Source organism: Ranitomeya variabilis, chromosome 4 (genome assembly GCF_051348905.1).
Source record: "Ranitomeya variabilis isolate aRanVar5 chromosome 4, aRanVar5.hap1, whole genome shotgun sequence".
Lineage (NCBI taxonomy): Eukaryota > Metazoa > Chordata > Amphibia > Anura > Dendrobatidae > Ranitomeya > Ranitomeya variabilis.
In genome coordinates, this window is record NC_135235.1 from 226,730,503 (window position 1) to 226,744,566 (window position 14,064).

The following is a 14,064-nucleotide window of genomic DNA, read 5'->3' on the forward strand; positions in this document are numbered from 1 at the left end:
GGCTCCTTCAAGCCAATGTCTCCACTCGTCAAATGCCCACTTCATAGCCAACAACTCCCGATTGCCAACATCATAATTACGCTCAGCAGGCGAAAATTTCCTAGAAAAGAAAGCACATGGCTTCATCACAGAGCCATCAGAACTTCTTTGAGATAGAACAGCCCCTGCTCCAATCTCAGAAGCATCCACCTCGACCTGAAAAGGGAGCGAAACATCTGGCTGACACAACACAGGAGCTGAAGAGAAACGACGTTTTAACTCCTGAAAAGCCTCAACGGCCGCAGAGGACCAATTCACCACATCCGCACCTTTCTTGGTCAAATCAGTCAACGGTTTAACCACACTAGAGAAATTAGCGATGAAGCGATGGTAAAAATTAGCAAAGCCCAGGAATTTCTGAAGGCTCTTCACAGATGTAGGCTGAGTCCAATCATAAATGGCCTGAACTTTAACAGGATCCATCTCGATAGTAGAAGGGGAAAAAATGAAGCCCAAAAATGAAACCTTCTGAACTCCGAAGAGACATTTAGACCCCTTCATAAACAAGGAATTCGCACGAAGAACCTGGAACACCATTCTGACCTGCTTCACATGAGACTCCCAATCATCCGAAAAGACCAAAATATCATCCAAATATACAATCATGAATCTATCCAGGTACTTTCGGAAGATGTCATGCATAAAGGACTGAAACACAGATGGAGCATTAGAAAGTCCGAATGGCATCACCAGGTACTCAAAATGGCCCTCGGGCGTATTAAATGCTGTTTTCCATTCATCACCCTGTTTAATACGCACAAGATTATACGCCCCTCGAAGATCTATCTTGGTGAACCAACTAGCCCCCTTAATCCGAGCAAACAAATCAGACAGTAGCGGCAAAGGGTACTGAAATTTGACCGTGATTTTATTGAGAAGGCGGTAATCTATACAAGGTCTCAGAGAACCATCCTTCTTGGCCACAAAAAAGAACCCTGCTCCCAACGGTGACGATGACGGGCGAATATGCCCTTTCTCCAAGGACTCCTTTATATAACTCCGCATAGCGGCGTGTTCTGTGTTGTGAACTGTGTTTCTGGGCTCCCTCTGGTGGTCACTAACGGTATTGTGTTAGGTATGTCTTGTTGCAGGCCTGAGCTCCAGCTGTGTCGTTAAGCAGCGGGTGTTTCCTATTTGAGTCTCCTCTGGACTCAGTCTCTTGCCTGGCATCGTTGTATCCAGACCTATTTGGTCTCCTCCGGATTCCTTTCAGTCTGCCTCATGCAAGAAAATATATAAATCACCAAGGAACACCAAAACCACATATTGAGGGGGAGAAATGAAATTTGTAGAGATATATAATATGACCACTATATTTATTATTTAACTCACCCCATGTGGCAACCTTTAGAACCGGACACATCAATTTAACTAAAGCAAAATTCCCATAGGGAAAAAGATGTACAAATCCTTTTAATAAAATGCAATTAATCTTTATTAGAAATATTAAAATTCATAGAAAAAACAAACAGGTGTGTGGGAGTTTACAAAATGGAAGCAAACATTACCATGGGACACCCACCCCCACCAGTGAACCCTTTAGGGGGCCAGAGCTAATCAAGGTATACCAACGCCATAAAGAGCTAATTGGCTACACTCACTTAAACCACAGTACCTCATAGATATCCACAAACATATGGACATTCACCAAATAAACTCACAATTATGTGAAAAAAACAAATCCACTGAGGTTACTAGCAATGTACAAATGCCTAAACGGCTAATTAGTAGCTCCTACCTCCCTAACACGCCTCATATTGAGAGCGGTAGATGATACTTACAAAGGGCAAGTGCACCGTATTTGTGGGAAACCAGGGGGGTGAGTGCCCGCCCCAACGCGCGTTTCGGTCCGTCCTTCGTCAGGGAATTCTAGGCTCTAACATCGGATTCTGAACTACATAATCTTGAATGCTTTGGACCCTTGCAGTGAGTTGATCCATACAAGAGGATAGACCTTGAATGTCCATATCTACACCTGTGTCCTGAACCACCCAGAGTTTAAGGGGAAAAGAAAGACAAAACACACTGCAGAGAAAAAAAATGGTCTCAGAACTTCTCTTATCCCTCTATTGAGATGCATTAACACTTTACTGGCCAGCTGTACTGTTATGGACCTGGTGGTTAGGAGCACCCGGAATGACCTGATGGTTAAACTATAGAACAGGACAAGCTCTGGGAAGTGGGAGCTCTGCTGACCGCAAACCCTAATCTATCACACAACTAGAAATAGCCGTGGCGCGTACCTAACTCTGCCTAGACGCCTCTTCACAGCCTAAGAGCTAACTACCCCCAAAGATAGGAAATAAAGCCTGACCTTGCCTCAGAGAAATTCCCCAAAGGAAAAGGCAGCCCCCACAAATATTAACTGTGAGTTAAGATGGAAGTCACAAACACAGGAATGAATCTCAGAACCAGCAGCTCCACTCACAGCCACCAGAGGGAGTCCATAGACAGAACCCGCCGAAGTACCATTCATGACCACAGGAGGGAGTTCGAAAACGGAATTCACAACACCAAACGGTCTACAAGAGTTGCTTGCTTGGTAGCCAATATTTGCTCTAGGTTCTCATGTGGCATGATATTTTGCAATTTCCCTTTGTAGCGTGGATCCAGTAGGCAGGCCAACCAGTAATCGTCATCGGTCATCATTTTGACAATGCGGGGGTCCCTTTTTAGGATACGCAAGGCATACTCAGCCATGTGGGCCAATGTTCCAGGTGTCAATTCACTGCTTCTGCTGGGTCGAGGAGCACTTTCTTGCAAATCTACATCACAAGTGTCCCGCAAGAAACCTGTACCAGACCTTGCAACGGCACCAGTTTCTATTGCCCCCTGAGAAGCTCCCTCCTCCCATACATTTTCATCCCCATCATCCTCCTCCTCATCCTCTTCATCCGCCACCTTGTCCTGGACAGTTCCCTGAGCAGACAATGGCTGACTGTCATCAAGGCTTCCCTCCTCCTCGGCTGCAGACGCCTGCTCCTTAATGTGCGTCAAACTTTGCATCAGCAGACGCATAAGTGGGATGCTCATGCTTATGATGGCGTCGTCTGCACTTACCAGCCGTGTGCATTCCTCAAAACACTGAAGGACTTGACAGAGGTCTTGTAGCTTCGACCACTGCACACCAGACAACTCCATGTCTGCCATCCAACTGCCTGCCCATGTATGCGTATCCTCCCACAAATAAATGACAGCACGCCTCTGTTCACACAGCCTCTGAACCATGTGCAGTGTGGAGTTCCACCTTGTTGCAACATCTATAATTAGGCATTGCTGTGGAAGATTTAGCGATCGCTGATGGCTCAGCATACGGCTGGAGGGTACGGGCGACCGGCGGATGTGCGAACAAAGTTTTTGCACCTTCAGGAGCAGGGCTGGTAACTCAGGATAATTTTTCAGGAAGCACTGCACCACCAGGTCCAAAGTGTGAGCCAAGCAAGGTATGTGTTTAAGTTGTGAAAGGGCTATGGCAGCCATAAAATTCCTTCCGTTATCACTGACTAAAGAATGTCCAGCTTCACCGAATCCATAAAAAAGAGTTTTCTTTATTCACATACTATTGAGCATAGAGGATACAGACTTCAGCACAAGCCATATGGGTAAGAATCTCAACGCGTTTCTGGAGACTAAGCTCCCTTAATCATGACCATTCATGATTAAGGGAGCTTAGTCTCCAGAAACGCGTTGAGATTCTTACCCATATGGCTTGTGCTGAAGTCTGTATCCTCTATGCTCAATAGTATGTGAATAAAGAAAACTCTTTTTTACGGATTCGGTGAAGCTGGACATTCTTTTCTTTTTGGACTCTATACGCCTGAACACAGCGGGTCCGTGCTCCTGAGGATTGGTTTATGCATCACTGGTGAGCTGGTTTATATTTCTTCTTTCAAAGTTATCACTGACTACCTTGCCTGCCTCAAGATGTACACTGCCCAGCCATGACTCACTTTCTTGCTGCAAGAACTCGGCCAGTACTTCCGCGGTGTGTCTGTTGTCGCCCAAACACTTCATTTCCAACACAGCCTGCTGACGCTTACCACTAGCTGTTCCATAATGAGACACCTCGTGTGCAACACTGGCAGCTGTGGATGGAGTTGCCAGGCGACTGCGCTCTGTGGACGAGCTGTCACTTCTGGAGGAGGAGGAGGAGGGGTGTCTAATGCCTACTGCCAACTGTTTCCTAGACCGTGGGCTAGGTAGAACTGTCACACTATGGCTGTCCCCTGTGGACCCTGCATTCACCACATTAACCCAGTGCACCATGATGGACACGTAACGTCCCTGGCCATGCCTACTGGTCCATGCATCTGTGGTGAGGTGCACCTTTCCACTGACAGACTGCCTCAATGCATGGACAATGCGGTCTTTGACATGCTGGTGGAGGGCTGGGATGGCTTTTCTCGCAAAGAAGTGGCGACTGGGTAGGTCATAGCGTGGTACTGCGTAGGCCATCAGGTCTTTGAAAGCTTTGCTTTCGACCAACCGGTAGGGCATCATCTCTAACGAGATTAATCTGGCAATGTGGGCGTTCAAACCCTGTGTACGCGGATGAGAGGATGAGTACTTTCTTTTCCTCACGAGAGTCTCTTCTAGGGTGAGCTGGACAGGAGACCTGCAAATGGTGGAACTAGCAGTGGTGGCGGGGTGGACATGGCGGATTGAGAGACAGTTGGTGATGTTGGCCTACATACAGTGCTTCCTACAAATAACCTTCTGATTCCCTGCCTGCTTTGGCTTGCGACGATCCCTCCACATTTGCTGCTGGTGGTGTCCGAACCGGTGGGCTTACAGTGAGGGAAGCAATGTAGTGTTGCTGACTACCTTCATTCTGACCAGGTGCACCAACGGTACAGGACGTTTGGTAATTAGTCCAGGCTTGCAAGTGCATGCTGTTTAAATGTCTACGCATGCACGTTGTATTTAAATTTTGAAGAATCTTCCCTCTGCTAAAGGTCTTTGAGCATTTCTTACAGATCACTTTAGACTGATCATTGGGATCTTGGTAAAAAAAATGCCACACTGCACTCTTCCTACTATGGAATTCCTTTTCAGGCATTGCACGCTGTGCAACTTTCAGCGGTTGGCCACGCTGCCCTAAAACTGTTTTTGTCACACGTTTTGGGCCTGATACGGGCCTGGCTGATGACAGCTGTTGCAATGTAGATTGGTGTTGCTGCGGATAACCCTCCTCCGCTTGTGAGCTAGTGCCAGCGGCACCCTCTTCCCCCAATGGCTGCCAAACTGGGTCAAGAACTGGGTCATCTATCACCTCCTCCTCCACAATGTCATGTGCACCTTCCTCAGTGTCACCGTGTAAGCCGGTGCTATAGCGTTCGGGACAGGGCACCATAGTCTCATCAGGGTCAGATTCTGGCTCAGGAAACTGCGAGGTCAATGTAGTGATCTGAGTCAATGGAACAGCATCATAATCTAGCTGTGGCTGTGCATCAGTGCACTCCATGTCCGATTCTTCTTGTACTGGGCAGTGTACAATTTCCCTTTCTAACCCTGGCACGGTATGGGTAAAGAGCTCCATGGAGTAACCTGTAGTGTCGCCTGACGCATCCTTCACTTTTGGTTTGGGAGAAGGACACAAGGAAACGTCTTTTTCCGGACCGGAAGCATCCACTGATGACTGGCTGCTCTTAGATCTTGAACTTTGGGAAGAGGAGGCGAAAGAGCTAGAGGCTGAGTCAGCAATGAAAGACAAAACTTTTTCCTGCTGCTCCGGCTTTAAAAGCTGTTTTCCTACTCCCAGGTAAGGGAGCCTTCGAGGCCTTGTGTAGCCAGACGATGATGCAGGCTCAACACCTCAAGCCTTAGGTGCTACTGTGCTTTTGCACTACCACCAGATGCAGCACCACCACCACCATCAGTACTAGCTGGCAACCCCTGCCCACGGCCTCTTCCACCAGACTTCCTCATTTTTTTGGGAGAGACACTGAACCACAACTCTGGCCCAGTGGTATAACACAACACTATGAACGTGCCAGAAAGAGTCTGCCTGATATACGACACACTAGCAGTACAGCAGAATATAAACTGTGGGATAAATACTATCTCACTTTTGGGGGGAGACACTGAACCACAACTCTGGCCCAGTGGTATAACACAACACTATGAACGTGGCAGAAAGTGGCTGCCTGATATATGACACACTAGCAGTACAGCAGAATATAAACTGTGTGAGAATTACTATCTCACTTTTGGGGGGGAGACACTGAACCACAACTCTGGCCCAGTGGTATAACACAACACTATGAACGTGGCAGAAAGTGGCTGCCTGATATATGACGCACTAGCAGTACTGCAAAATATAAACTGTGTGAGAAATACTATCTCACTTTTGAAGGGAGACACTGAACCACAACTCTGGCCCAGTGGTATAACACAACACTATGAACGTGGCAGAAAGTGGCTGCCTGATATATGACACACTAGCAGTACAGCAGAATATAAACTGTGTGAGAAATTCTATCTCACTTTTGGGGGGAGACACTGCACCACAACTCTGGCCCAGTGGTATAACACAACAATATGAACGTGGCAGAAAGTGGCTGCCTGATATATGACACACTAGCAGTACAGCAGAATATAAATTGTGTGATAATTACTATCTCACTTTTGGGGGGAGACACTGAACCACAACTCTGGCCCAGTGGTATAACACAACACTATGAACGTGGCAGAAAGTGGCTGTAATTATTATAAAAAATAAAAAAAAAATGCAATAACAAGCTTCCTACAATGATCTCAGGACAAGTATGGCAGCAATAAAAAGGACTGCTGAACTAAAAAATTGGTAGATAAATAAACGAGACGGGTAACTGTGCAGAAAAGAGCAACAGGATTTTTGCTTTGAAAAAAGCAGTTGGTTTGCACAGCACTGGGCACACAGCTATGCAGCTGCTGCGCTAAAATACAACCTCCACTGTCCCTGCACAAAAAGGTGATGTGGGACAGTGAAAATCGCTCCAGCACAAGCGGTTTGGGGGATTATATTTCCTCCCTAACTCTGTCCCTGCTTCTGACTAACTGCAGCAAACTCTCTCTATGCTCAGATCGGCAGAAGTAAGATGGCGGTCGGCGTGCACGCCCCTTTATAGCCCCTGTGACGCCGCAGACAGCAAGCCAATCACTGCCATGCCCTTGTCTAAGATGGTGGGGACAGAGACCTATGTCATCACGCTGCCCACACTCTGCGTCCTCCTTCATTGGATGAAAAACGTCGGTAACAGAGTCATACGAAACGCGACTTTGGCGCTCTGATCGTGTACCGCATGGCCGCTCCCACACTGGGATCGGTTCGGGTTTCATGAAACCCGACTTTGCCTAAAAGTCGCCGATTTATGAAAATGACCGATCCGTTTCGCTCAACGCTAGTCACTGTGTCTATGTGGCAGGCGAGTCACTGTGTCTGTGAGGCAGAGTAAAAAACATATGCTTTATCAGTGTGTATAATATGCTGCTGAACTCATTCACATATACAGTACAGATCAAAAGTTTGGACACACCTTCTCATTTAAAGATTTTTCTGCATTTTCATGACTGTGAAAATTGTAAATTCACACTGAAGGCATCAAAACTATGAATTAACACATGTGGAATAATATACTTAACAAACAAGTGTGATACAACTTATATTCTAGGTTCTTCAAAGTAGCCACCTTTTGCTTTGATGACTGCTTTGCACACTCTTGACATTCTCTTGATGAGCTTCAAGAGGTAGTCACCGGAAATGGTCTTCCAACAATCTTGAAGGAGTTCCCAGAGATGGTTAGCACTTGTTGGCCCTTTTGCCTTCACTCAGCTGTCCAGCTCACCCCAAACCAGGGCCGGACTGGCCATCGGGCACTTCTGGCAAATGCCAGAAAGGCCGGTGACAGAAGTGGGCCGCTCGCCAGCGCCGACTCCCCCCCAGTGCCGACTCACCCCCTGCCAGCGCCGACTCACCCCCCGCCAGCGCTGCCGCATTCTACTATACCGGTGAGACACCCGTACAGTTGAATGCAATGATGGAGGAGAGAGCGTCTGCTCTCGCTCCCTCTTCCATCATTCCCCGCTCTGCCTCTGACACTGCGGGTGTGCGATGATGTCATATCATCGCGCACCTGCTGTGTGCCGGGCAGACTGCAGCCACTGAGACCTTAGCCAGGAGCAGCACGGGGCACGAGGAGAGGTGAGGAGAGCATTTTTTTTTTAAATATATCAGTGAGTGATAACTGGATTGTGGGGCTCTTGGGGGCTGTATTACATTCTATGGGGGCTGTGCTGTATTACATTCTATGGGGGGAATTATTACATTCTATGGGGGCTGGCTGGCTGCATTACATTCTATGGGGGCTGGCTGCATTACATTCTATGGGGGCTGGCTGCATTACAGTCTATGGGGGCTGGCTGCATTACATTCTATGGGGGCTGACTGCATTACATTCTGTGGGGGAGGCTGGCTGCATTACATTCTATGGAGGGCTGGCTGCATTACATTCTAAGGGGGGCTGGCTGGCTGCATTACATTCTATGGAGGGCTGGCTACATTCCGTTCTATGGGGGCTGTGCTGTATTACATTCTATGAGGGCTGGCTGCATTACATTCTATGGGGGCTGGCTGCATTATATTCTATAGGGGCTGGCTGCCTTACATTCTATGGGGAGCTGGCTGGCTGCATTACATTCTATGGGGGGCTGGCTGGCTACATTACTTTCTATGGGGGGGCTGTATTACCTTCTATGAGGGCTGTGCTGTATTACATTCTATGGGGGGCTGTATTATATTCTATGGGGGGCTGTATTACATTCTATGGGGGCTGTGCTGTATTACATTCTATGGGGGGCTGTATTACATTCTATGGGGGAGGGCTGTATTACATTCTATAGGGGGGCCGTATTACATTCTATGGGGAGGGCTGTATTACATTCTATGGGGGGGCTGTATTACATTCTATGGGGGGCTGTATTACATTCTATGGGGGCTGTATTACATTCTCTGGGGGCTACATTATATTCTATGGGGGGCTGTATTATATTCTATGGGGCGCTGCATTATACTATATGAGGAGGGCTGCATTATATTCTATGGAGGGGCTACATTATATTGTATGGGGGGCTGCATTATGCTCTATGAGGGGGCTACCATATATTTTATATGCAGGGGCTGCATTATACTATATCAGGGGGCTGCATTATATTCTCTGGGGGTTACATTATACTCAGGGGCTACAATATATTCTGTGGGGTGGCTGCATTATACTCTGGGGTGGCATCATTATTCTGTATGTGGGCTGCATTATACTGTATCGAGGACTATGGGGAATACATTATATTATATGAAGAACTATGGGGTGCATTATACTATGGGAAGTGAATTGTACTACATGGATGACAATGGCGGGACATTATACTGTATGGAGCACCATGAGGAATGTATTATACTATTTGGAGGACTGAGGAGTGTATTATACAATATGGAGGACTGTAGCAGTACATTATACTATATGGAGGACTGAGGAGTGTATTATACTATATGGAGGAATTGCAGTGTATTTTAATATATGGAGGACTATGAGGAGTGTATTATACTATATGGAGGACTGAGGAGTGTATTATACTACATGAAGGACTATGAGGAGCATATTATACTATATGGAGGAGTGTATTATACTATATGGAGGACTGAGGTGCACATTATACTATATGGAGGAATTGCAGTGTATTATACTATATGGAGGACTATGGGGAGTGTATTATACTATATGGAGGACTGAGGATTGTATTATACTATATGGAGGACTGAGGAGTGTATTATACCATATGGAGGACTGAGGAGTGTATTATACTATATGGAGGACTGTGGAGTGTATTATACTATATGGAGGACTGAGGTGCACATTATAATATATGGAGGACTATGGGGTATATTATACTAAACAAGCAAAATACTGCCTATTCATCAAGTGACTGGATTGTTTATGTGGGAGCAGAAATCCTTGTTCTCAGCAGCACATCACCGGTGTTAACTGTAGATGTGCTGCTGATAACATGATATTGTATGGTGACAGATTGATCTAATTGTGATTGTTCTGTTCCCTTCATTCTTTCTCAGTTGGTGTAAAGAGGCCGGGAAACAAGCGAACGACTTCACTATTGTCGATCACACTCGTTTAGTGGCCTGAGATCAGCGTAAGTAAATACAGCACTAATGCTTCGCAGGGAACCCAGGCAAGGATGATGACAGTTGAAGTTAGCACCCGGCAACTGGGAATAGCACTAACTCTACTGCTTTCCCCAGCCGCCAGAGCATTTAATTCTGGTATGTGTAATGATTTTTAGGGTTGATGTCAGCTGCATAATGTCAGCTGCTATCAATCCCTGGTGTAAGTAATGAAGAGGTGTCTATCAGACATCCCTACTACTAGCCTACACCTGGCGAGACCCAGCGACTCTGAAGAGCGGTGACGGTAGTAACAATACTGCTCTTCACAGTCGCCGAGCTCAGCCGAGGACCCGGAAAATAAGAAGAATGGTGATGTTACTGATGTCACCGCTTTTCAGAGTCACCGGGTCTCATGCTGCACAGCGGAGCCAAAAGTGACTGTAGGCAAAGTGTATGGAGCATCAGAATGAGGTTCCACAATCCCTCCATTATCTACGAGATCCAGTTATGTAGGTAAAGTAGCGGCTTTTCTTGGTACTAGTGTTGAGCGATACCTTCCGATACTCAAAGGTATCGGTATCGGATGGGATCGGCCGATATCCAAAAAATATCGGATATCGCCGATACCGATACCCGATACCAATGCAAGTCAATGGGACACAAGTATCAGAAGCTATCCTGGATGGTTTCCAGGGTCTGAAGGAGAGGAAACTCTCCTTCAGGCCCTGGGATCTATATTCATGTAAAAAATAAAGAATTAAAATAGAAAATATGGATATACTCACCCCTCCGGCGGCCCCTGGACCTTAGCGATGTAACCGGCAGCCTCCGTTCCTAAGAATGAGGAGTGAAGGACCTTCGATGACGTCGCGGCTTGTGATTGGTCGCGTGACCGCTCATGTGACCGCTCACGCGACCAATCACAAGCCGCGGCATCATCGCAGGTCCTAAACTCACTGCATTCTTAGGAATGGAGGCTGCCGGTTACATCGCTAAGGTCCAGGGTCCGCCGGAGGGGTGAGTATATCCATATTTTCTATTTTAATTCTTTATTTTTTACATGAATATAGATCCCAGGGCCTGAAGGAGAGTTTCCTCTCCTTCAGACCCTGGAAACCATCCAGGATAGCTTCTGATACTTGTGTCCCATTGACTTGCATTGGTATCGGGTATCGGTATCGGCGATATCCGATATTTTTTGGATATCGGCCGATCCCATCCAATACCGATACCTTTGAGTATCGGAAGGTATCGCTCAACACTAGTACCAAGAAAAGCCGCTACTTTACCTACATAACTGGATCTCGTAGATAATGGAGGGATTGTGGAACCTCATTCGGGCCCCCTGACGAAGGACGGACCGAAACGCGCTTTGGGGCGGGCACTCACCCCCCTGGTTTCCCACAAATACGGTGCACTTGCCTTTTGTAAGTATCATCTACCGCTCTCAATATGAGGCGTGTTAGGGAGGTAGGAGCTACTAATTAGCCGTTTAGGCATTTGTGCATTGCTAGTAACCTCAGTGGATTTGTTTTTTTCACATAATTGTGAGTTTATTTGGTGAATGTCCATATGTTTGTGGATATCTATGAGGTACTGTGGTTTAAGTGAGTGTAGCCAATTAGCTCTTTATGGCGTTGGTATACCTTGATTAGCTCTGGCCCCCTAAAGGGTTCACTGGTGGGGGTGGGTGTCCCATGGTAATGTTTGCTTCCATTTTGTAAACTCCCACACACCTGTTTGTTTTTTCTATGAATTTTAATATTTCTAATAAAGATTAATTGCATTTTATTAAAAGGATTTGTACATCTTTTTCCTTATGGGAATTTTGCTCATGCAAGAAAAGCTAAGTCTGTTTTGTACTATTTGGATCGTTTGCATTATTCAGTGTTTTTGTCCAGCTTGCTTTACATTTGATTTTTGACTCACTGGAAGCTCTAGGGGGCTGATATTCTCCCTCCATACCGTCAGTCGATGTGGGGGTTCTTGAATGTTCAGCGTGGATGTTTTGTAGGGTTTTCTGCTAACCGCATAGTCCACTATCTATTTTCTGCTATCTAGACTATTGGGCCTCACTTTGCTGAATCTAGTTCATCTCTACGTTTGTGTTTTCCTCTTGCCTCACCGTTATTATTTGTTGGGGGCTTTCTATATCTTTGGGGTTCAATTTCTCTGGAGGCAAGCGAGGTCTTATTTTTTCCCTTTAGGGGTAGTCAGTTCTCCGGCTGGCTCGAGACGTCTAGAACCAACGTAGGCACGTTCACCGGCTACTTTTAGTTGTTTGTGTCAGGATCAGGTATGCGGTTAGCCCAGTTTCCACCTCCCTAGAGCAGTATTTATATTTTTGCTATCTTGCCGGAATATCAGAGATCCTCTGCCATTGGGATCATAACAGTTCTGGCACAGATAAATTGAACAGTCGACCCTTAGGAAGCTTACTACCAGGAATTAAATTAATAGCACAATCGCAATCCCTATGAGGAGGTAGGGCACTGGATTTGGGCTCATCAAATACATCCCGGTAATCCGACAAAAACTGAGGGACTTCAGAAGGAGTGGAAGACGAAATTGATAACAATGGAACATCACCATGTACCCCTTGACAACCCCAGCTGGACACAGACATTGATTTCCAATCCAATACTGGATTATGGACCTGTAACCATGGCAAACCCAAAACGACCACATCATGCAGATTATGCAACACCAAAAAGCGAATATCCTCCTGGTGTGCAGGAGCCATGCACATGGTCAATTGAGTCCAATACTGAGGCTTATTCTTGGCCAAAGGCGTAGCATCAATTCCTCTCAATGGAATAGGATACTGCAAGGGCTCCAAGAAAAAACCACAGCGCCTGGCAAACTCCAAGTCCATCAAATTCAGGGCAGCGCCTGAATCCACAAATGCCATAACAGAATAGGACGACAAAGAGCAAATCAGAGTAACGGACAAAAGAAATTTAGGCTGTACCGTACCAATGGTGGCCGACCTAGCGAACCGCTTAGTGCACTTAGGACTATCAGAGATAGCATGAGTGGAGTCACCACAGTAAAAACACAGCCCATTCTGACGTCTGTGTTATTGCCGTTCAGCTCTGGTCAAAGTCCTATCACATTGCATAGGCTCAGGCCTCTGCTCAGAAGATACCGCTAAATGGTGCACAGCTTTGCGCTCACGCAAGCGCCGATCGATCTGAATGGCCAAGGACATAGAATCATTCAGACCAGCAGGCGTGGGGAATCCCACCATAACGTCCTTAAGGGCTTCAGAAAGACCTTTTCTGAAAATTGCCGCCAGGGCACACTCATTCCACTGAGTAAGCACAGACCACTTTCTAAACTACTGACAATATACCTCCGCTTCATCCTGACCCTGACACAAAGCCAGCAAGATTTTCTCTGCCTGATCCACTGAATTTGGTTCATCATAAAGCAATCCAAGCGCCAGAAAAAACGCATCTACATTACGCAATGCAGGATCTCCTGGCGCAAGGGAAAATGCCCAGTCTTGAGGGTCGCCACGTAACAAAGAAATAATGATTTTTACTTGCTGAATGGGGTCACCAGAGGAGCAGGGTTTCAAAGCAAGAAACAGTCTACAATTATTTTTGAAATTCAAGAACTTAGATCTATCCCCAGAAAACAAATCAGGAATTGGAATTCTAGGCTCTAACATCGGATTCTGAACTACATAATCTTGAATGCTTTGGACCCTTGCAGTGAGTTGATCCATACAAGAGGACAGACCTTGAATGTCCATATCTACACCTGTGTCCTGAACCACCCAGAGTTTAAGGGGAAAAGAAAGACAAAACACACTGCAGAGAAAAAAAAATGGTCTCAGAACTTCTCTTATCCCTCTATTGAGA